General features: G+C 40.4%; 1 protein-coding gene across 3 annotated transcripts in view; it reads right to left on the bottom strand.

Moving 5' to 3' along the window:
- The window catches only part of LOC311432951 (C-C chemokine receptor type 8-like), a 122,155-nt gene that overhangs the window by 58,784 nt on the left and 37,319 nt on the right, over positions 1-26,052 (bottom strand). For 2 of the 3 annotated variants that reach the window (XR_014690442.1, XR_014690443.1), the window contains exon 3: positions 237-358. The gene's annotated coding sequence lies outside the window, so the exon portion shown is untranslated. Of the gene's footprint in view, positions 1-236; positions 359-5,066; positions 5,120-26,052 lie in introns of all 3 variants that reach the window. The other variant, XM_084511594.1, reaches the window with a different exon arrangement.

Here is a 26,052-nt window from a genome sequence, read left to right as displayed (position 1 = left end):
AGAAAATGACTAGTCAGACTGGACGCTGGCTTACAGAGCAGGATGTAAGAAGGGTCCTAGAAGGGCCAAGACATTCATATTAGTTATACAGCTATGCAATAATGAGTCTGTGTGTGTGATCCTAATGGTACAGCAAAAGTGTGGGTATCTTTGTGTAGACCTGGAAAAAAGTGCAGAGGTACATGCAGCATAAATACATACATGTAGAAATAGTTTATTCACTCATACCAGTTTACCTTCTCATTCTGTAAGTGTTAGGCTGGAGAAATTATATAGCTGCTGAAATAATCGTAGATGTGCCTGTCTGTCCAGTGGAATCTACAGTCCAGGTCACGGGCCCAGATTTGCCATCCGATGCCTAAGGAAAAAAAATAAAAAAAAATTAGGAGATTATCAAATCCAGCATGTTAACTTGGAAGCACTTTTTTAAGTGAGCACAGGGATCGTGCTCTCTCTTCCTGTCTGGTGTTCATGTGCATCACTTGGCAGGGAGACATTGTATTGGGTTTATGTGGCAAGGGTTTGGAAACAGGGGGCTGCAGGGTCAGCCTCTGTGAGCAGAGCCCAGCAGCTGCCCCATGTCAGATCAGTGCCAGCTCCAGCCAGCTCCAAAAGGGACCCACTGCTTGCCAGAGCCGAGCCAGGGAGTAACGCTGGCTGGGAAAGCAAATTTAAGGAAGGGAAAAAAGAAAACTGCTCTGCAATAGCAGCTGGTAGAGCAATTACCATCCCTGCAGCCCCCAAGGTCACTGCAGAAGGAGGGCAGGAGGTGCTCCAGGCATGGAGCAGAAATTCCCCTGAGGCCTATGGAGAGGCCCCTGGTGGAGCAGGCTGTCCCCCTGCAGCCCATGGGTCCCACATGGAGCAGATCTCCACGCTGCAGCCCGTGGAGGAGCCCCTGGTGGAGCAGGTGGATGTGGCCCATTGAGGGCCCCCGCAGGGGCAGGCCCTGGGCCAGAGCTGCTGCCTGTGGAGAGGAGCCCACGCAAGAGCTGGGGATCTGGGGGGGAGCTGCTGCCTGTGCGGGACACATATTGGAGCAGTTTGCTCCTGGAGGATGGACCCCATGGTACGGAGCCATGTGGGAGCAGTTCTTGAAGAGCTGCTGCCTATGGGCAGCCCACACAGGATCAGTTCAGGAAGGATGGCATCCCGTGGGAGGGACCCCATGTGCAGCAGGGGCAGAGGAGACGAAGCGTAAGGGACTGACCACAGCTCCTATTCCCAGTTCTCCTGCGCTGATCGGGCGGAGGAGGTGGAAGAGGGAGGGTGGGAGGGGAAGGTTTTTTTTAGTTTGCTTTTAGTTTCTCACTGTGCTAGTCCACTAGTGATAGGTACTAATCTCCCTATGCTGAGTGTTTTGCCTATGACAATAACTGGTGAGTGATCGCCCTGTCCTTATCTCAACCCTTGAGACCTTTCCATTGTATTTTCTCCTCCTCTTCCTTGTAGAAGGGAAGTGTGAGAGGGGTTGTGGTGGAGTTCAGCTGCCCAGCAGGGTGAAAGTATCAGACACTCATCCACCTGGGATTCACAGCTTTTAACACCTTAATGGTGTCAGGATCCTAAAACCAGTTCTCATTTATAAAACAACCAAAACACCAAGGAGTAGCTACAGTGACCATTTTTATTTTGCAGCTCTGGGTTTTGCATGAGACAGTTCAGCTTGGTTAGTGGTAAAATCAGGATCACTTCCCTCCACAGTATACATCTTGCCCCAATACGCTAAAGTGCCTATTTTTGCCCTAGTCTGGCTATCTGCTACTGACTGGCATGGAGAAAAATGAGAGAATCAAGCACCATTCTCTGCTGACAGTGTCAAAAATGCTTGTGTGTTTATTTTTAAATAATAATATATACATGCTAATGACTGCAGAATTTTCAGTAAATATGAATATAAAAGACACCATTTCAACTTGATCAGTGGGGTCTCATATAAACAGTCTTTTGTGAGACACTGTGACTCAGTCCCAGAATAAATGCTATTTTACTGCATTTTGAAGAGACAGGTTTTATAAACCATTTCTCGTCATTCTCCCTTTATTTTTTTCATGTCTTTCAAAGCATTGAGGAATGCATTTTTTCTGTAGTACCTGCAGCCACTTTGCCAGCATCCCAGCAGCACAAAGCATACATATGTATGTGTGCTGAGTGGAAAATTCCACTGAATGGGAGCTCTCACAGTACTCTTCCAGGCTTATATTGGCTTCTACAAGACAGGGTAGTGAAGATATTTACTTTTAATACATCAGGTGCTTAGCTTGTGGAGTATGTTTGTCAACCGTCATCAATTCCTGTCTTCTCTTTATATTCCATGGGAAAGCTGTGTGTGAAGATTGGCAGGACTCCTAACTGATATATGTCTTTATCTATGAATAAGGAGCCCTGGTGTATTCCTTGACACCTACTGCCAGAGGTTTGGTTTAATTTCCTCATTCAGCTATTGTTGTAGTCAAGAGATTACTCCCTGCTCCATTTTGCCTGCTTATCCCACACTCCCTGCCAGTAACAATTCACATGATCATTCCCTAACATACAAGGATCACTGTACCAAACACTGACAGATAAAAATGAGCTTTTGGATGGAAAAGGCACAGTTGAGACTGTACACGTCCCCAGGAAGGGATACTCTGTCGCAGTGATGGTGATGCAGTGCAGCTCGAGGTATTATGTCCAGCTGGCCCAACCACAGGCAGGTTGAGCACTCGTGGATGCAGGCGTGTGCTTGCTCTCCCCATGTAACTGACATTGCTTTGTTAGTCATTTTTGTTTTACAGACTTGAGGGAATTCCACAGCTGGGGAGGGGAAAGGCAGCAAATGAATCCTGTGTTAGAGGAACAGTAATGTGAGACATATGCACAAACTACTAGAAATACCAAGTTAGTCTGTAAAAGTGTGACATGATCTTTCTATGCACATGAACAGCAATGTGCATATGAATTTTCTGATTGGTGGCAATCACTCTGCAGAATCCCTGTCCTATATAAGTGAATACAGGCTGAAGAATAAGAGGAAGTGAATGCCTTCCTTTAAAGAAGTCCATGATACATACTACACAGTAATCATAATAATGCCAATTAAAGGCTTCTTAATTCTCCTTCTCACAGTACAAGTCCAAACAAAATCTGTACCTGCAAAACCATTTAATGGTAAAATGAGCTACCAACAAAAAAAAAATAAGCTGTTTAAAAATCATACAATGAAAGAGACACAAACCGGTTGCTGGTCTGTGCTGTGGATACATGCAAGTGCACAAGTTGATACCTGACTTATTCAGTTGATGGGCAGCTACAAGAGAACATAAACCTCAAAAGAAATAATTTTACCTAACCAGCACCATTTCATGCCCTAGTCAATGCAGATGGTAGCATAGTAATGCATGGGCATGAGGGGAGTCTGTTACTGGAAGCTGGACAAATTAGAGAAGAGGAGCCAATTACTAGTGTGTAGTGCTTTTGCCAAACATGCTGCCAGAAAACACAAGGAGACAGGCCAATCCGGCGAAAACATCCCTGAGAAACAGCTTCTTCTGCTCCCTCTGCTGCTGCGATGAAGTCGGAAGCTGCCCAAGCCTCTTTGCGTTTATTTTCAAGGTTTACTTCTGTAATCTACTCGCTTATGTACTGGGTCTGGCTGGAATGTTAATTTTCCCGGCAGCAGCCCATACAGTGCCGTACTCTGTACTAACCCTCCTAGGGGGTGGGCAAAAAAGTGAGGAGAGAAACATCACTAGGGCAGCTGACCTAAACCAATCAAAGGGATATTCCATACCATGTGGTGTCACACTCAGCAATAAAAGGTGGAAACAGGAAGAAGAGGGGAGGGGTGGGCTCTCATTGAGAAGACGTCGGTCCTCCTCTCGAACACCGGCTGCGCGCGTTGAGGCCTTGCTTCAAGGACGTGGTCAATCATCGCTCATTTGTGGGAAGTAGAGAGTAATTTCTTTCCTCTGCACTTCCATATAGCTTTCATTTATTTTGTTTGTTTGTTTTCCTCCCTTTTTTCCCCTTTCCCTTTTATTTCCCCTTAGTTAAATTGTTTAGTTCATGGTAGTCTTTATTTAATTATTATAATTATTTCCCTTTAATTAAATTATCCTTATCTCAACCCGTGAGTTGTTCTTTGCTTTACTTCTCCCCCTCCTCATCTAAAGGAGGGGGAGTGAGAGAGCGGTTGTGGGGTTTAGCTGCCCAGCACAGTAAAACCACCACAGCTTATTGCAAGAAAAATGCCAGAGGAGGAATACCAGCACTGACCATTAGGAATAAAAACACACTAATTAAGTCTCATCTAGACCTGGCTTGTCTTCCGGCCCAGCAGGGCTGGAGCAGGACTGCTCTCCAGTCCAGGAGAGCAGCCCCATTCCACCCCAAAAGAAGGTGGCCTGCTCCAAACAGATTGCCATGAACAGCCCCTCACTGCCCCTTGTACTGTCATTGTTTTCAAGACCCTGCTTGGCAGAGGCCAAAGCTCACATCAAGTGCACGAAGACATGGCAAGTGATGTTACACTAACTTGCCTTGTGCTCAACTTCAGCAGCACTTTTAAGAACTATATCAAATGGTAAACTCTTCAAAGAGCTTCTCTGGCAGTGTAGGATGCTTTGCAATCTTCCATTTACATGCCTTGGTATGAGCCTACAAGAAAAATTACCTTTTGGTCTATTTTTTTTTTTGGCTGAATTACCCTGCAGTTGGTAAATAGGAAAGGTTCTATACAAGAGTGCATTTTAAAACAATTTGAAGGTTCCAACAGTTAGACAAAATTCTGGGCTAATATTACATGTCCCAAATATGCAAGTGTTTCCACAGCAAATATGTGAGTTATTTAAGTGGTAACAGGATGTCAGTCCCATCAATTTCTTGACAGAACAGTGCAGAAATGAACATCATCATTTGGAGCTTATTTACACCCTTTTCTTCCTACCCATGGAAATAAGGAAATTCAAGGAATTTATACATCAGAGAAATAAATTTTTTTCTCTAGTTCACACACACATTGAATATCTTGGTTCCTCTTGAAATAACAGCATGCTACCTGTGAAATGGCAGTAATGAAACGTTACCTCTCGTGAGTGCAGCCAGGAAGTGTAAGGCTACAATACCAACAGAGACAGACCTAGAAGAATATGAAACCCAGGATTAAAAGGGTATAGTAAAGAAATACGAACCAAAACCCAAAGCCCAGGGAATCTGTAGCAGGTGGGAAAAAGGAAAAGGATGAAGCTACCATTAATATTTTTTAAGGTCATATTTTTTTCTGGGTATTATTCTTATTTTCACTCCAAGACTCTAATTCATGGCCAGCAGTTGAATGTTTTTCTGCTTACATGAAGAGTGCATGATCTTCTGATTCCAAGCTGTGCACTAAATTCATGTCAGTCCTATGTATTGTGTTAACAGCCTGTAGCCCAGCATAGTTTTGGTAAAAATCACATTTTTAATACAACAGTGGACAAAAAGTCACTTGTTTTGCAGTTTGGCCTTCTCACTGAGCTCTTATATAACCATGAGTTAAAGCAATTCTCTCTGACAAATCTCTGGTATGGTCTCACTTTATACTCCTGGCTCAAAATAATTACTGCATAACCCATATCCTCATCCCCATAAATGCAATATTTCTAACTATGTTTGATGCTCAGCTGCAGAGCATTCCTCTTGCCCCATCCTTTTTCAATGTGAAAATGGAATTTGGATTAATCAAACCCTGCTGCTCACCACCTGCAGCACTTGCAATTTCCAGCTTTCATGGCTGCAATGGCAACAGGAAAGGCTCATCAGAGCATGGTAACAAGGCAATTGCTTCAAACCAAGGGTATGAATACTGGCCACATAAATATGGAAACATCGTCACAAGAACAGAGAGGCTGCTCCATCAAAAAACGAACTCAAGGCTAAATACCATCTCCTTGCAATTACTTATTAAATTATATAACCGGGAGTGGATATGGGACAGGTCAAGGCTAAATGCTTAGAAATGTAGCTATCACTCTGCTGGGTCCAGTTTATAAGTGAACGTATGGAGTGCACATTTTACCATTGCTACCTGCTACACAGAGGACCTGCCAATAGACAAACCTGAGGTGGTGAGCTAGGAGTGAAACCAGTCCATTATCTCTGAACTTTATTGCTTTTGTTTAATGCCTAAGAGACAAGTTGCTTGCACATGTAATGGAGCCTACTCCCTTTTCTCTAATCCACTGAAAGCAAAGGCAGATGCATCAGAAGTACTAGGGGAGCTTTGTCAAGTCATAAATTTCTTATTGACGCAGGAAAGCCCTGTATTTCACTCAAACAGATGAGCTAATCATTACAGAAATAGAGGAAGAAGTAATCCCATTCTACACAAGCCTCTAGGTGAACAAAAATGTTCCTGACACAAATCAGGTGAAACCATAAGCTCTTAAAAGGTTTTAATGAACTGACAACTGAAATAAAATGACAGTACAGGAGAACTGAAAAAATAAATAAATAAAATTGTGACCTTCATGTTGTGGCTACTTCTTCAAGTATCCAACATTTCAAGATGGAAGCTTTCTTCATTTGGAAAACCACTGGACTTTATATATATATATATATATATATTTTAGCAATGAAATGAAACATCTGAGGGCTTTAAAACTCTTTTCAAAACTTTCTGTTCAAAATTTTGGAAAAGTTCAGTTGATGCCTCCTAATAGAAGGTTCTGGTTACCACAGTTTGGCCCTTTCAAATAAAACAACATAAAACTTGCAATCTCAAAATGGAGTTTATCACAAGTGCCTAGTTTTTAAAGGGAACATTAAGCTCTGAGGATTGTATAAAATCCTAATAAAATACCTAAATTTGTTTAGATTCACCTGAAAATTGCATTTCAGCAAAGCTAGGGGAATACTGAGCTTCAGTGAAGCAGACGTGGTACCTACCTCTGCACCCTGTAACAAAACCCGACTTTCTCTAATTTCTGAGTGACAGGCTCTTTAGTGTCGGAGGTATCCTAACAAGCTTCACAGCTGATGATGCAGCTGGAGACTGAGCTATGTTTCTACCCTGGCTAATCTGAAGGGAAGCTTCCTAGAATGGCTCTCTCAATTATATCAGCTCCAGGTGCTCCTTTTCTGCGATACTCAGCCAGTTACTGAATGTGGACAGGCTCTCCCCCATTTTGTTTTGTTTTGTTTTGTTTTTTGATCAGTTAGTCATTATTATTCCCCCAACAATTCAATATTGGAATTTTTTTTAGCCCCTCAGGAAAGAAATTCCTCTCTTTCTGCCCCTCTCTTCACTTTCCTGCTCTCTTGCTATTAGTCTTTTTCTAACATGCAACGTAAGTTTTCCATCATTGCATCCACACACAAAAGAGCTGTGGATCTGTTGCTCTGCAGCTCCACAAATCTCAGAAGCTCTAAGCTAATTTATGCTAGCTAAAATTCTAGCTCTGGTGGATGATAAAACTCATCCTTAAATTTTACAACAAATACATCCTTAAGGACATAAAAATGAAATTATATTTGGCACTGAATAAATATCTCTCCTCTGACAGTCTACTAACAGGAAACAGCAGGAGATCATGAGAGTTTATCTCTGTCGTACAAAAACTAAGGAAAAGCCTGAACTGACATTTCCCTCTAGCATATGCACACACACACTTCTGCTTACGCACAGACACTGGTAACCACTTTTCATGACAGAAGGACTTGACATAAGATGCGTGTATGAAAGCTCTAAAGACTTACAGTTTTAGGGTAAATTTATTTCTACATGGATATGCCTCACAGCGTTTTCAAAGATTTCATTAGTTTCAGCCAAGTACAAAAAGAATATTGTGCATTTGATATTTGTGATATGTGGTGTCACCTGCTACAGTAAATGCATTTCAAGCTGTGATTACAAATGCAACAGTCTCCTCCAGGGTTTAATGTTCTTGTCTATACGGCATTAAAAAATTCATCAGTCATATGCATGTAATTTTTATAAATAATTCTTGCCCAGCAGGTTATTTAACTCAGAACTGCTCTCTACAATAGTGGTTAAAGGAGATAAAGTAAGAAGTGATCTGTTAAGTGAGCAGTATTTGAAGTGTACATGGTCTCTTGAGTAATTGATTCCCATAATTATTTTGATTCAGTATTCATTATGTTATTTGTAAACTGGCAAAAAAGAATTTCTAATATATCCTCGTGTACATCTGATCATGAAGTGACATGAGGATAAAAAACATAAAGTTATACACATACTTTTGCATGTATAACTGTCGCTGCACAAAAACCAATTGAACTAAAGCAATTTACAGCAAATAAAGTTTTGTAAAATATTTAGAAGTTTATGGTAACAGTAATGCTAAGGTCAAATTTTAAAATTTAATAAGTAAACAGTTCTCATTGCAACTGCATGACTAACTTTCACTTACAACTATTGCCATTAAGGGCTTCAATACTTAATTGCCATTTCCTTCACAGTGTGCTTTGTCTCTGCAGGAAACATCTCATTTGGATAAAAGAGAACAATTCCTTCCTGGATGCCAGGATATGAGCAAGGCATCATCAATTAAGATTCAGAAGGGTTCCTTTATAACAGTTTATGAAGGCTCCAAGGCCAACAGAATAGTTTAGCTGAGATTTCTGGACAGAGGTCTTGCATTCTCTGAGATCTCACGTGGGACAGATTTCATTTGTTTTTATATATACTAGCTACTTCAGTGTATTTTTTTTTTCAGAAATTGTTTAAAGTATATTCTCAAGCAAGGCCTGACATGGTTTGAACAGTTTTATCTGACAAGTTTAAATAACTGGAGCTATTTTGGTGACAGTGACCCATCCCTCCTTTAAATTAGCTATTGAAAAATCTTTGACAGGTTTGTGGACTGCTTAGTAAGAAGCAGTATTGCTTCTTACTTAGTATTGCTTAGTATTACTTACTTAGTATTGCTCTTGGCAATATACTACAAGTGCTGCAGGTCTCAGCAGGACTGGACAGAAGGGAATTTTCCAAGTTCAACAACAAGAACCAAAAACAGCAGCAGCACTAGGAAATTCAGAAGTTCAAGTGTAGTCACTAGCCATTTCAGCTATATAAGCCAACTGGTAGAATCACGAGAATACATGATGCAAAATTTCAACTACATATCCAGAATTCCCCATTATTTCATTTACAAGCCACCACAAAAAGAGAATTTTTAAGTATATATGGCACATAGGAACTCCAACAAAAGTTTGTGATAGAATGAAACAACCTTGCCAATTTTTGGGTGAAGAAAGAGGGCAGTGGTTATCCCCTACCTTAAAGTTGCTAAACCTATTAATATACATAGTAATTATTGCCTAATATTAATAGATTAAGCCTAGCAACTTACCCAATGAGTACCAGAAGCATTTAAAAGGCTACATGTACTTTGACTGACCTGAGCAGTTGCCCATTACTGTATCCTGATTTCTAAAGTGTCTTCAGAGCAGTGATTACAGCTCCTACAGGCCATGTGGCTGTAAGGAGGCATGTGAAAACCAGTGTGTACAGCCTCACTCATAGCAGTCACATGGATTCTTCAAAGCAGCTCTACAGCAGGTCAAGGTGGGTGTGAGCAGGGAAGCCCTCTTCAAACAGGCATGGCTGACACAGGAGAATGAACTGCTGCCATGTTTGCACTGGGAGTCAGCCAGAGACACCAGGCACAAGCAAATGGCACCATGACTGCTGCCAGCACAAAGATGGGGCTGGCCATGCCGCCAGCAGCCTCCACTCCCCGGGCCCCCTCAGCCAGACATTAGCTGCCACCTGCTTCCAAGCAAGGCCCAGATGCCATTGCTATATACTTTGCCGTGACTAGAAGGAAGTTCTCCAGCAAAGTGCTTTCTCCAGAAGCAGAGATACGGTTCAGGGATGTAGCACAGTGAAAGAAGGTGAATTTGTTCATAGTCAACACTGTGCTATTCAGAGATTAGAAAATAAGCCCACGATTCTTAAGTAATAGATTGCCTGCATAAATCCACCCCTTGACAGCGCACAGGTGTTAACAGGTTGCAGCAGAAATAGACTGTGTCATGAGTCTCTTTAGGTTTTATATGCTTTACTAATGCAGACACTTTAAAAACTGACAGAATCATTTCAACATGAATATCAGAAATACTTCTCTTTGACATTATGTCTGTATCCTATGCTGTGTAGACAATGCCGTAACTGCCTTTTTCATGCTGTGTGTTCCTGTACACAGGTGAATATATCTTCACTACACACTCATTCCAAAACTGAAAATAGCATATGAGGAAGCAAGAATTTATCTCAACATCATTGCAAGTGAAAGGATGATGGGTTTCTTGATTAAAAGGCATCCTGACTGGCCAAAACTTGCCTTCAAGTACAAACACAGTCAGTCTCTCCACAGTATTAGACTGCTGTGGAAAGCCCAGATGTCTTGAAGGACATTCATCATTCAACCCCATGTACTACCTTGGCTGGCTCTGCTCTTTCTTTTCACAAAAAAGGGGCTGCAGAATCCCAATAACACATTTCCTGCTTTCTTTCTAGTAGTCATAGTTACAGATAATGCCCATTTCCTTCTGTTACTCTCCCTTGGTCCTTTCTTGGCTAATCTTAGATAATGAATGCAGGCCCAGGTGACATGAAGGAAGTGTAAGGAGAATGATATCCTGCAAAAGTGAGTTCCAAGGGATTGTGGGGTTTTGATGATATAATAGGGGAAAAGAGCCAGGCACTCATAAGAATGACCAGTGACCCCTTTAGGATGAAAAACAGAGGCACTGTAGAAAAGCCCATCTTTAGCGGTGGCCATGACAAGGATTCATGTGGATGTAAAATACTTCTTAATCAACATGTTGCATCAACATAAAAAGAAGTAGGGAAGGAACAAAGCAGAGGAAAATAAACTAATAGAAACTGTGAAGAAAATTAATCTGGCCTTTTATTTTTGCTGTGGTTTTCCTCTCTGTGATGCTCTGCTACAGTTCACACATCAGCGGTTGCAAAGCCTATACTTTGCTGGCATTACAAAAACATCCATACAGTTTAAAAGTATTTGTAGCAGCCATATTCCTGAAGAAGGCTGTGAAGAGATCAAATGAGTGAGCAAAAATAATTGATATGGTTGATTCACTCATTGTTTCCTGAAGATAATGTTACGTAAACTAAGCCCACTTCCCCTTGCAAATGAGTCGCTAGCCAGCTGTCTATTCTGCAGTGACTCTAAATGGGGGAAAACTGAATGCAGGGTGAATGAAGCATATGTTTTTAATAGCATCTAGTCTCTCATTGTACCATGTAGTGGATATTTTTTAACTCTTTTTCTTATAAGGACTCTGAGCCTTTAACAATGTTTCCTATTATCAGAGATGGGTATTATTTGGAAGAATGTAGATGCTATTCTCTTTAGGGAATTAAACGTTAGTACTGAGTTGCAATCACCCGCTTATCCCAGTTAAACCCTCCATCTGGTTATTCATGAAGAAGGCCACTGTAGTTTGTGAAATATTGCAAGGACTGGAAGAGCTCTTCTGAGATTTAGCATGGGAATATGTGACAGTGTTGAACAGTTTGGGGAGAAGGACTGTCTGTTTGTTTGTTTTCTGACTCATACTAAACATTTTTCCCCACAGCTCTGAGCTACAGGGCACTATTCTAATTCAGCCAAATATCTCTGCAAACCGTAGCACAGTCTCATTCAGTTATAAGACTGCTGCTTTCTGAACAGCACAAGATAACTAAAATGAGTAGTTTTTCAACAGCACCAACAAGCTTTTCTTCAGGAGGTGTTATTCTGTCATATACTGAAGCAATGACACTTTCCCTCTGCTAATTTATACTTTATGTTAAGGAAGCTGTAGCATTTTGGGGCAGGGAGGAATATCAGAAAGACAAGATGCATAGAGTCAAGTGTATAGTTACAATAAAAAGTCACATCAGTGGTACCAATATGCAGAAGCTCAGTGAAAGGAAGTCAGTGAACAGAGGGCTGCAAGTAGGAATTTTCGTGCGAGGTTGATTGGTATTTGTTTTTTTGTTGTTGTTGCTGTTTTTGTTTTGATTTTCCGCAGCACAAAAAAGAAAAAAAAAAAAAAAAAAAAGGATGCAGCTAAGCAGCAGAGATGCAAGGAATAGAAGTGATAACTGAAGGTATGCAGAAGATGTGGGACATCATTAACTCCAAAGCAGCAGCTGGAAGTAGCTCGATAGTGGAAAGAGAGAACAGGTGAGAGAAGGCAAAGCAAAAACAGGGATAAGCAAAACCACAAATAATACTGAAACAACTGTGACAGAGAGCAGAAGGCAGAACAGACAGAAGATTCACACCAGAAAAGGAGGAACTCACAGGCCAATTGCCAGAGAATGTGGGGCCCAGAATATAGCACTGCCTACCAGGAGAAGGGATGCAAAAGATGAGGGAGGAGGGACGATAATGGCTGACAATTCATTGTCTGAGTGCAGAAATGTGTTTCACTGGAACAATTAAAAATGAAGTAGGATGCTGAAGGTCTCAGAGGAAATGTAGCAAAGTCTGGGAACTGCCAGGGATTTGTGGGTTTTGGTGTTTTGTTTTGTTTTCAAAAGAACAAAAACTTAAGAAGATGAGGAAGGTCTTCTTAACGGATTTCTTGAGACGGATTTCAGACTGGTGCAATGTGGAAGATTTTAGGGATTTGATTATAGCTGCACTTACTCTAAGATGGACTGTCTGGGGAAAGTAAAGTCTCAAAAGGAGGCTGGCTCAGCTGAAAGCAAAATGAAAGGGAGATAAAGGTGAGGAATGACTTCATGACAGCATCTCATATATTAGAGTGGAGCAAAATGATAAACATGGCTGGAGCAAGGAAATGTCTACTAGCAGGGAGATGTCTTGGGGTCTGTTCCAGCTCCTTGACCTGTTTCTATATGAGACGGTCAGAAATAATCCAGGGACATCAGCCCCATCTATCTGAAGGACACTGCCAGGACACTGCTAACCCCTGTCCTTTGGCCCTGTCAGCACAGTGTCAGCCCAGTAACCACAGAAAAATAGGCTGGGAGCTTCCTTGGAAGGGAGAAAGTACAGCCAAATGCTCTCTGGTCAAAGCAGGATGGAAACCCATCCTCCTTGCTTCACGGGCAAGGACTCTCACTTGGGGTGGGGAATGGGGTAATGCACAAAACAGGTGTCCGACCGTGTGCCAAACCTTCTCTCTCTCTTTTCTTTTTTCTTTTTTCTTTTTTTTCTCTTTTTTTTTTTTTCCTTTTTTTTTTGATTAGTTTGTGTGGTGTGGTGACTCCAGCATATTTGTGCACTATATCTTACAAAACCTGTCCTCACAACTGCATCTTCCCCATGCATTAAGCAGAAAACTTCAACACCTTACTCATCTTCGTCAATCTTAGCCCCTAACTGATTTACTGCAGTGTTAATTGTTGTAATGTATTTCATGGTCAGGTTCCATATAGCTCTTCAAAGTAAAAGACCACGCAGAAAACGATTTCCAAAATGAGGAAAAAAATAGGTCTTTTTTTTAACTAGCACTGCTCATTACATCATCCTTCTTCTTCAGGGCAATCTTGGAAGAGCACAGTGGCAATTGGGAACCATAACTATTGCAATTTAAATCTGACTTCTCAGCCAAGAAGTTTCTGCTGGTGATATTAAAGACAAGTCTGCATGTTTCTCTGTCTCAAAAAAAGGTGGTGAAATTTTTTCAAGCTGATTGTCTTTTCTTTCTTGTGGTAGTTATATTATTATGCTATAAGATAGTTACATTACTCAGCAAATATGACTGCCTTGACAAGTAATACATATTGTAAATAGCTTTTCTGGATTTAATACATGAGCTCTTATTGCTAGTGTTCCTGAGAGAACGGATCAAGTGAATACTAGGAATTCACATTGAATAAGTTATGCAATTAGGGCAATCAGTATTGTCTAATCACAAATCAAATTTATTAAATACATCTCCTCTCCCCTTGTTGCTTGACCTGCATGTTATTATGCAGTTCTCTGGACACTACCCAGTTGAGCTTATCAGCACAATATATCATTTCAAATATTTTAATATAACTTTTATATATATTTTTTTAATTTGATGCATTCTGAACTCAGATCTGATCTGAGCAAACACCTCCACGCAGGCCTCTGAGAACAGCCCTCTTCCTCTCATGAGGGGCAAGTGAACCACAGTATAATGTCGATGATGCAGCATATTGTCTAACACAGCAGCCCACTAACCTCATTGCACTAATGATGCTGGTCATCAAATTGCTAATTCTAAAGAGGACAGAGGGTCATTATTTGATTCCGTGGTGTATCTTGCTCACAGCTGAATAGAAAAAGGTACTTCAAAATGCTTTAATAAATGCGTCTCATAATTCTTGTAAACACTGCTGCAGTATGATGCATCATTCCTTCCTTTGGGAACTAATTCATCCACTGGTTTTTAGGGGTTTGAGCTTTCCTTTGATTTGCTCTGGCACAAAGATGAAGGCATAAGGAATGGAATAAAGATGAGGAAGGGGAGCATGGGAGAGATGTGCTGGCATTACTGAGTAATATGTTCACAACCGTGTGTCCAGGTGCTTTGAGGACAGTGTCCTACACAAATGTATGGATTGGTCCAAAAATGCAGGAAAAATAAAAGATCCAAAAATATAAGGTTATACAGAATGCTAACTTTTTGAGTAAGCACATGCACTGCCTGGTCTTTTTGTTAAGTTCTGATCCTCAAGTCTCACTTTTTAATGCCAACAATTAACAATGGAGACAATATATTTTAATAAAATATAGTGCTACTGTTGTGATTGGGAAAAAAAGAAAAAAAAGATAAGCTTTAAGAAGCTTTTCTTCAGATCTGAAGCAGAATTTGCTGTGTGTAATGATAAATAAGAGTGGAGAATTTGTTCTGAATTTATGTTAGACCAGTTGAGTGAGTTGGTGCTGTTAAGATGAAAATAGTAATAAGTTTGTAATACTATAGGAGGGGTAGCCAAAGGCAAGGGGGGAAATGATGAATGAATAAATGAATGAATGAATGAATGTGTGAATGGATTATTATTTCTGAAATATGAAATTGTGTGTGAACATTCCTGGCAAGGGGAAGTACAGAGTGACAAACAATGAATATTCCCGCTTATGTCTAGGTGACTGACTATATTAAATGTCTCACCTGCGAGGGGATCATAAAAATGAAATTTCAAGCATCCAACTCTATCCAGTGTATAAAATGTTGTATTTTTCAGCTGTCTTGGCATAAACTCAGGCAAAAAGAGGACATATGCTCTTCCCAAAGAGCAGACACGCTCTCTGCAGTTAGATTAGAGCACAAGGATTGTCTCAGGTTTGAACACGTCTATCTCCAGTGTAATCCCACTGGATTCAAAATTCAACATTTCACTTCAAAATAACAGCAGACTTTATAAAGCCATGAACAGTTACTGTTATCAGTGTAAAATGCTTAATATTGCATTATGTGTACTGCTCACAATTTAGAAAGGGTTTTGAGCAGGAAGTAAAATATTCACAGAAGAACTGAAAATCAAATGCAAATTTCAGTCTAAAGGTCAAGATCAGATAACATTAAATATAACCTTTTATATGCCATAAATGCATTGAATATATTTCCATCTATTTTCATATAGATAAAGGGACTTGCATTCACTCACATTTTAAAATTAGATTTTTAAACATAACTGCATATGCAATGCTATGACTCTACTGTCTCTTTTCTGAAACTTTGTACAACAATCTAGAGATGTCAAAGAAATGGAATATTTCAGCATTTCATATTAGCTTCAGGAACATCAGAAAATTTATCTTTGTTGTTTTCTGACATCTTTTTACACTAAAGCTTGAGCTTTTATGTAATGATTTTTATTTTTTTTTTCTCTTCCCTAAACAAAGGATATAAACACTGCTAAACTGTTTCTCAACAAGCTCTACTTCCAAGCCTAAACCTTCACTGACATAATGTTCACAATCAGGATATTTGAGGGTGGGAACATGGAGGCAGGACCCTTTGCAGGTGACATAAAAATGATCCCATAGCCCAAAAACACCCTTAAAAATTGTTGTTGAATTGGATGGTTTCTTTCTGAGAAGCTCCACTTATGACATTATGTGGCATATGTTTTCTAAAAAGTAAGGAAAGATTTGAAAGAAGCTGCTAGGAAAACTGTGAACAGTCAGATGCAAAATATTGCACATTTATTAATCAGAAACAATCAGAAGGTGTGAAGCAAGGAAAGTAAAGAAGCTAATGCACAATAATAAGTTTAAAATGACTCAAAAATTTTTGCTTTAGTCCCTGTTTAAAAAGTAAAAAGAAAAAAAAAGGAACCTGCTAATGGTATTCCTATTAAAACATGGGGGAAATAGCTGTTTTTTTGCACTGTGTCATTTATTGCATATAGCACAGCCAAACAAGCAGAAATTGAAACAATTTCTTATTAATTGATCTTGCTGTGGAAAGAGAAAGTCTTTCTCGTATGGTACAGTTGGGCTTAGTTTTCATACACTCTGTACATAACAATTCTAAAATTTTATTTAACTACATTTGTATTTTCTGTGTAAATGCAATCTAAATAATAAATTAATGTAATAAAACTTGTCATAGAGGTAACTAACAAGTAACAGAAGATTTTTTCCACCTTTCACAAGATGACATTTAACACCACAGTGTAATAAAATCAATAGAGTAAACTTCGTATTTTTGATATAAGATTATTTTACTCTAGAGATGTGAAAAAGAAATCAACATTAGTTTCATTATTTTCTGTAAAAAGAAAGTATGCAAAAGAAAGTGTAAAACGAATATAAAATTGCAAAAAGAAACAAACAAACATTTTTAATGAAAACATTCTCTTTATATAGATTTTCAAAAACAATTAATTAAAAACATTTATGACCACTAAAACAATTTTTCTTAATTTTGTACTTCATAGCCTGAGAGATAAACTTAGGTCACGTCATCAAAAAATAGTTGGGCTTCAGACTTGGACAAATTGTATATATCATGGCATTTGTTGGGCCACTTAGCAGTTGCCACACCAACAGTGCTCTGTGCATCAGTGTGTGATGATGCCAGGCATGTATGGGAGCTGGGGGAGTACTAGGTAAAGAAATGAGTCAAAATATTAGTCAATTTTCCTTTTCTTTTTTTTTCTTGAACTGAACATTTACACACATAAAGCATACATAAAATTAAAATCTTTTAACTGTATACTGTTCTGTTGCTTGTGAAACAGGTCCCCAGATCCTGCCTGAGTGTTTGGATTACTTCATTGCCTACGGCATAGCTGTGATCTCCTCTCCCACTTTATTACCACTTAAACTATGCCATGCCTGAGTGCATGAGCACCTTGGGATTTCCTATCCTGGGCACCAACAAGACCTGCTCCTGCTTGAGTGTGGTAGCACCTTGGATGTGTGAGGCCTGAACACTCCCATACACAGGTCATTCAGAGGAAGAAACTGAGTATTTCCCTGCCTATATGCAGTGATGGTACAAATGGGGCACATAACTTTGGAGCATGTCCAATGCACAGTGAGGCAGGACCTTCCTCCAAGACATTGCTCACCATCTCCTGTTAAGATATTGGGGGTGGGATGGAAATGAAGAAGCATCCCCTTTTGGAATAGCCTGTAATTCTGCCCAGCCTGAGAGACATACATTTAATTCCTTCTCCTCCATAAGTAAATTCAAACCCACTTTTCAAGAGAATGAGCTGGCCTGACAGCACAAGAAGAGGCATCAATCTATGTTCAAATGAAGTAAAAGAAATGAAGTAAAAGGACTCCATGCCTCCTTTTGTAACAAGTTGGTTGTTTTTTGTTTGTTTGTTTGTTTTGTTTTGTTTGTTTGTTTGTTTGTTTTTAATACAAAAAGCAGTTACTAGGTAAAACAGGGAGGTAGTCTTAGGTCAAAAGTTTTGCTTTCGGTGGAGTAAATCTTGTTTTGTCATTTGGCTTCTTTGGTTTTGAGGTTTATTTTGGTGGGATGGCACAGGCTAGGCAGAAAGAGCTGAACACGTGCCAGGAGTCACCTCTCCAAGGCAGACCCCTCATAATGAGAAGTAGGGGGGATCAATTTCTTGAATCCCAAGAAATTCAGCTGGGTCCCCTCCTGCATGAGTACTATACACAGTTGAGGACTCAGCCAGAGCAGAGGGTTCAGAGATATGTACCCAGAGTGGTTGAACAGGTCCCCCTTAATGCCAGAACAGGTGTTCAGGGAGAGGAACAGGATGTTTATGCATGTTTTTGCTCCTCAGGCTGCCTGTTTAGGATCCCATTGTGAGGTCTGACACTGCCAAAAGATACTAGTCACAGCTTTTGGGTTTCTTGATTCCACCAGCACCTTGGTATGGTATTTACCTTGCTCAGAAAGGTGAGTTTTAGCCGTACTCTTCTCACCACTGGGGAGGCCAAATGGCACATCTAGTAGCTCATGCAGACTACCCTATTTTGTATCTAATCTTCCCTAATAAACTAGAAGTACTGAAGGGACTGACTTGGCTCTGTGAATTCGCATAGGCAGCAGTCACCTCATCTTAAACATTTAGCATTGCAGTACTTACACCATTTCATTGTTCTAGTTGTTATTGTGAGAATTTATGAATTTAAAGAAATACAGATGTAGAAACAAAGTGCTCCATGGGCATGCATGGTCAGGATCAGAGCAACCTCCACATGGCAACTAGTAACTGCATCAAAGCTCTCCCATAGTGAGACCTGGACAGATTGGAGAGCTGGGCGATCACCAACCACATGAAGTTTAACAAGAGCAAGTGCCGAGTCCTGCACCTGAGACGGGGCAACCCTGGCTATATGTAACAGACTGGGTGATGAGATGCTGGAGAGCAGCCCTGCAGAGAGGGGATCTGGGGGTTGTGGTTGACAGCAAGTTGAATATGAGCCAGCAGTGTGGCCTGACAGCCAGGAAGGCCAACCGTATCCTGGGGTGCATCAAGCACGGCATTGCTAGTTGGTCAAGGGAGGTGATTGTCCAACTCTACTCTGAGCTGGTGCAGCCTCACCTCGAGTACTGTGTGCAGGTCTGGGCACCACAGTACAAGAAGGACATTAAACTGTTGGAGAGTGTCCAGAGGATGGCTACGAAGACGGTGAAGGGCCTAGAGAGGAAGATGCACGAAGAGCGGCTGAGGTCACTTGGCCTGTTCAACCTGGAAAAGAGGAGGCTGAGGGGGGACCTCATCGCGGTCTACAACTTCCTCATGAGGGGGAGTGGAGGGTCAGGTGCCAATCTATTCTTTTTAGTGACCAGCGATAGGGCCCGTGGGAATGGCGTCCAGCTGAGGCAGGAGACGTTCAGGCTGGTTATGAGAAAGAGGTTCTTCACTGAGAGAGTTGTTGCACACTGGAGCAGGCTCCCCAGGGACATAGTCATAGCACCAAGCCTGTCAGACTTTAAGAAGTGTTAGGACTGTGCACTTAGTCATATGTCATCTCTGTGGTGCCAGGAGTTTATCCTTATTATCCTCGATTATCCTTATGGGTCCATTCCAACTTGGGGTATTCTGTGATTCTATGAACTGGCAGGCAAGCAGAGGAAAGCATGAACAGAAGATATTAACAGCATTAGTATCTTCAGTTTGAGCCTAGATTTGTTCACTTGTCATGACCTATTAGGGTTACCTGACCTGCAGGTATGTGAAGATCACAGCATCGCTCCTGTTTAAATATCAATCCTGTTCAAATATCTTAGATTGTAGAATCTATAGAAGTTAATTGAAAGTTGCTGAAAGAAACAAACTGTATTTCACTTGAAAAGACATCGTAGGATTTTGCCAGATGGACTTTCTCATACTCTGATGATTCCTTCCCTTCCTGATAAGGTCAGGATACAGGACTAGACTATAATGTTGGCAGTAATCTTCAACAGTCAGTGGCTGAAGTCCCATGAGCTGAGATGCTTCTAAAGCTGATATCTGGAGGAACAAGACTCAGTGTTCTGGTGAAGTTTCTCAGTTCTCATTTCAGTGGTGATATGAAGAAGTGCTCTGGAGAATTTATTCCTTCAGTAGGCTGACAGAACAGCTAAAGCTGGGGCAGATCATGTGACACTAAGACAGATGGAAAAAATACAGGAACCTCTCTCACTTGCTGAGTCCATGTGAGCAAAATAAAACATTTACCAGGAAAATATAAAAAAGAATCACCTTGCCTGATAAAATATTCAGTATACTTTCAGTGGGACTTTTAAAACATTAATTGAAGAGGTCTTTCTAGGTAAGAAAGAAAGATGGAATTATCTGGCACTGCCTCCCAGGAAGTGTACATTTTCTCTCTCTCTTTTTTTTTTTTTTTCCTTCAGGCCTTCAGCACATTTTGGACTTGTCTGTCCATGCCATAACTGCTAGTTTCTTTAATTCTACTACAGATAAGATAAAAAAATTCAGTTTCTAAAATAACTGCCCCCTATCTTGAGCTATGCTATTCACTAGATAAATCAATATATCTGGTTCACAGCATATCAGTTTCCTTTCCATTACCTGGCTGCTATAGATTGTACATATCTATAGGTTTTTCTACAGATATTCTGCCACAAAAGGAGCTTTTAAAATATTTTTTAATGGTAACCTCCATTCTCATTTGTATAAGACACAGACAAAGCAGTTCATACTGTGACTACCCTTGAGCAAGGGAAGAGATATGGCCTTGACCAGCCAACCTTGAGTGCTTGCCCCAGTTCTCCTTCACCGTCTTTCACCCAGGGCCCTCAAGTCTTGGGCCCAGTAAAATACTTTCAGTGTTACTATTGCAAGAGTGGACCTACAGCTCTTTACAAAACTCATGTGGGTGAAATGGGTCCTGCTTGGACCATCTGCACAGGAGACAGCATCAGCTGTTCTCCCTGGAGAGTGGAGGATAACTAATAACCCCAAACAAAGCAGGAACTCTGTTCTTTCTGCTCCATATATCCTTTCAGGTATGGGACAACATGTGGTCCGTCTTCGCATATAAAATTTCAGACTGTAGACAGCCTGATTCTCTTTGTCATTTCTCATAATGTTATTAGCCACCTTCTCTTTTTACTATGCTGTTTATTAGAGCTCTTATTTTGCCAGAAATATGTAAGCATCTCTGTGTATTTCTCATTGCTATGCAGAGTCATCCTTGAACTGAATCACCTCAAACAACTAAAAGGGAACAGAGAGGGATCAACAAAGAGGAATATATACAATTGAAACTGAAGGGGGCATTTGTCCGAGTGAATAACACAAGAACAGACCAAGTTGGGTTTTACAAAGAGCACTGAAGATAACAGACCTCTTAAACACATAGCATATGGCTGATGGATGAACAGAAGTTATCCAGGCCTTACTTATAGTCTCTTTTCCAGTGTTCAGAGATTAAGCAATACCTGTATGATGATCCTGAACTGCTAACCCCGAATTAAAAAATTTCCAGCCAGTTCACAGTTGCCTTGTATTATAACTAAAAGCTACTAACAACTCCAATAATAGCTTTGTATCTTTGTATTCTGGTCTTGTGAATTAAGGCTTGACATACTGATGAATCAGGTTTACTCTGATATGCTAAAAATAAGAAAAGAAGAGCAAGAAAGACTTAGCAACATGGGGCTGCATGGGTGATATGTTGCACCTACTGTGCAACAGCAGCCATGAGTAAGAGAAGAAAGAAAATATGGAGAGAAGCAGCCCAGCAGCCCCCAAGGTCACTGCAGAAGGGCAGGAGGTGCTCTAGACACGCAGCAGAAATTTCCCTGCAGCCTGTGGAGAGGCCCCTGGTGGAGCAGGCTGTCCCCCTGAAGCCCATGGGTCCCATATGGAGCAGATCTCCACGCTGCAGCCCATGGAGGAGCCCCCGGTGGATGTGGCCTGGAGGAGGCTGCGGCCCACGGAATGCTCCCACAGGAGCAAGCCCCGGGCCGGAGCTGCCGCTTGTGGAGAGGAGCCATGCTGGATCAGTTTTCTCCTGACGGATGGACCCCATGGTACGGAGCCATGTGGGAGCAGTTCTTGAAGAGCTGCTGCCTGTGGGTAGCCCATGCAGGGTCAGTTCAGGAAGGATGGCATCCCGTGGGAGGGACCCCACAGGGAGCAGGAGCAGAGGAGACAAAGCATCAGAGACTGACCACAGCCCCCATTTTCCGTTCCCCATTCCCCTGCACTGCTTGGGGGAGAACATGGAAGAGCAAGGGTGGAAGGGGAAGGTGTTTTTAGTTTCCTTTTTAGTTCTTCACTGCTTTAGTCTGCTAGTGATATACAATAAATTATATTAATCTTCCAATGCTGAATCTGCTTTGCCCATGACAATAATTTTTGAGTGATCTCCCTGTCCTTATCTCAACCACCACACAGGACTGTCAAGTTTGCTTTGGGATAAAGGAGTCTCTAGAAGAAGAAATGAGTAAACCTGCAGAAATCTGGCTCAAGGGATTGCATATTCCACAGAAAGTTTACTCCTTTGAGACCTAAGAATAGTTCTAGGAAATGTCAAGCAAAATAACCAAATATCGAGTGAAATAATACATCCGTCTACTAATTATAGAATAAAGTATCACTAGATAGATGTTCAACAAATGGTTGCACAGACAGGCAATTACCCAAATATCATTATAAGACAATGACAGTTACTCAGTACATTCAAAGTGCAAATGATTGCTCAGTGCTGTGCAGCAATATAGTACACAGGTGTTGTGGTAAGTCTCACACAGCCACAGTGGCATGTGGGAGTGAATTGGAACAGTAAAAGTGTGAGAACTAGTAGGTTGAGATAATAACAGTTTAAAAGGTAAAGCAAAAGTTGCGCATGCAAGCAAAGCAAAACAAGGAATACATTCACTGCTTCCCATTGGTGGGCAGGTATTCAGCCTGTTCCAGGACAGCAGGAATCATCACACATTTTCTTGGGAAGACAAATGCTCCAAACATCCCCCCAGGTACTTAGCAGAACCTCATATGGTACGGGACATACTTCTGGCCAATTTGGTTCAGTTGTCCTGGCTGCATCCCCTCCCAGTTCCTGGTGCACCCCCAGCCTCCTTGTTGGCATGGCATGGGAAGATGAAACTCCTTGACTCTGTGTAAGCAACAACTAAAACATTGGTGTGTTATCAGCATTATTCTTATCCTAAATCCAGAACACAGCATCATACCAGCTACTAGGAAGATAATTAACATAATCACAGCCAAAACAGGGACAATGGGGCATAAAATAACTCTACAAATGACCAAAGCTTTATGACAGTGATTTATTCTTCACCCTACATTCTGTATTATATTATTCTTACCAGTGAAGTGTTTGTATGGATATGCTGCTTCCAGACCAGCGCAATCACAGTCTTGTGGCTTTCCACATGCTATGACTGACAGTGGTCAGGAACTGCAAATGAGCTGTCCTGGTGGCTCATTTATTCTTTCCTGTTTGGTCATGTAGGCCCTATTTCTGCTGCCTCATTTACCTTTAAACAGGATTGGCCATGTGACCTATCTCACAGACATCTATGAGGCAAATTGAGGAGCCGGTGTACCACAGACACAATAAAGGGAACAGACTCTAGTTTAGCAAAGTATTGTATTTAAAACTGAAAGCTACAACATTTCTAGGAGAGATCTGGAATTACATTAAGGATGGCAGTGCAAGCTATACAAAGAAAAGGGATGGACCATTCACATCTATTTCTATCCAAAATTGCTGATTTTTTTCATTGAACACAATTCCTTGTCACTTTTAACAAACAGCACTGAATACATCTTATCCTAGATCAGAGTTATTAAGCTTAATTACCTAGTAAAATACCGGGAAGCAGAAATGTAAAATAAAACTAGCATATTTTACTTGTAGCAGCTTCATTGTTCAAAGGTATTAAGGACTGAAAATTGCAGAAGTGTTCATGTGTGCATGCTAAATGGTCACATAGTTTTCTGTGTGTTCAAGTGTGCACGCTAAATGGTCACATACAATTTTCTTTAAGGAATGTGCAAAATGTGTTTCTTTAAGGAACTTTGTAAAAAAGTTTTCTTTAAGGAATGTCTGTATAAGACTTTAAGAAAGGTGTTCTTAAGGGTGCTTTTGATGCCTTGCAGCCATAAGCCAAGACAATACGGGAATTCTATTTGCCTTCTCTGGATACTCAGGAGACCAGTGACAGAGTAATTACTCCTGCTTTCACAAAACAATGCAACTCCACCATTCTTCATGGAAAGGCCAATCCCAAACTCTGAATGGTAGTAGGAGTTTGATTACATTAATGTGCACCTTGAATTGCTCAGCAACAGAAAATTAAATTGAGGCAGAAATAACCTCCCTTTGATGATGTGTCTATTCATACAAATCATGATGTGTCTATTCATACAAATCATTCAAATCGTCTGCATTCAATTCACATTGGAGGTTAACTAGTACACATATCAATTGGAGGTTAACTAATACATGCCTTAAGGGTCTGAAATTTTTCTCCCACCCCCTTTCTGTATTTTGAAAAAAAATAAAATGATTTGATGACCACGGAGGTCCTAGGAAGTATAAAATAGGAACAGGATCGAGTTCCCAGATGGCTCCTCTGGTTTGGAAAAAATGCTAGAAACATTGTACAAAATAGTGCTATTGACATTAAAAAATCGTTAAAAAAAAAGTCATTAAAAAAAAAAAAGTGTATCAGGCCTCAGACAAAATAATGATACAACTGAAACTAAAGCAAGCACATACTCATTTATGGTGTTGTGAGTTTTATTTATATTATCCTTCTGAGCTTTCAGGATGTCCCTGTACTGCATTTTTTCCACCCTCTCAGAGGTTAGAGATCTTCAAAGAATTTTAAATGAATGTAAAATGAATTCTCAAGTAAGTAAAAAGATAAACTCTTGTGAGGTCTGTGGTAAGGTATAAAGAAGTACCACCACTGGAACTTGGTTAGTCACTTCTCAGGTCCCATTTCTAAGACTGCAGGAAGTATGGACAAGGTTTATATTAAATTGTATATACTGGAGATTCCTGGATTCATCACTCTGTGGAAAGATGTATATACTCTTTTCCCTGATCCATGACTTTATTTTTACCTGTTGCAAGAAAGTAGTTGTGATTTAATAAATGTGTTTGATCAGCTGTAGTAGCTTAACCTAGTGTTTACTAGTAGTGTATTACCCATTATTTTGTCCAGTCTGAAAATAAATAAAATCAGAAAACCTCAAAATATTGCAACTGTATTAACTCTTAAGATCGTGGAGAACATTGAACTGTGGTTTAGATTTAGCATGGCAGGGAAACAAATTGAAACAAACGAACAAGCAAACAAACAAAAACAACCACACAAGCAAAACTGAAATCATGAGCTATAATGCTGTGAAACTCAAAAGAAAAATGATAAATAAGGAAGAACATCTGTTATTAAAGAATTCTTAAGCCTTTCCTTACATCTGCTACCAGAAATGACAACTAGACTTTCATCTCTTCCTGTGTAAAAGAGTAGTAGACTAGTCTTTTGAAGATGTCAGGTGAAACAGATCACTGAGAAATCAAGTGTTGATCAATTGGTGGTAAGGATAAGATAATTAATTCATGAACATACTATCCATAGCCTCAAAGAATGGACTTCTTGCTACCTTAGTTACTTACAAACCACTGAAAATATATCTGGCTGTAAATCTTGCAATTTATATGCCATTTAGAGATCCTTGTCCATCTTGGAGCAGAACAACTATTGTACAATAACTTCGCTTTGTTTACACTGTGATTTCAACATCAGTCCAGCAAAATTAAGTCTTCTGCAAGGTGAAAATCATTAAATACCAGATGAAAATTATTAAATTTGCAAGTGCCACATAGCATTCATTTGAATGGGTATGGACAGCTCATTTATTATAAAATATTTATATCTGACAGGCCTGTCGTGGCAGCATGAACCCTTGAGGAAAAATATTTTTTTTGTTTTGCTCCAACACCTCAGACAGCATTTGTAATTTGATAGGCAGGTATTATTACCTTGGCCTTTTACACTGGCTCAGGACCTGTTTAACTTCAGAAACCAATCAGTCCAGTGAGGCTCTCATCTCATTCAAATGGACAGGAGATTCACCTTAAACATAAGAAAAAACTTTTCTTCTGTGAGTCATCAAACCCTGGC

This window comes from Aythya ferina (genome assembly GCF_964211825.1).
Source record: "Aythya ferina genome assembly, chromosome: 2".
Lineage (NCBI taxonomy): Eukaryota > Metazoa > Chordata > Aves > Anseriformes > Anatidae > Aythya > Aythya ferina.
The sequence above is the reverse complement of the archived record's forward strand: the minus strand, read 5'-3'. Positions and strand labels throughout refer to the sequence as shown.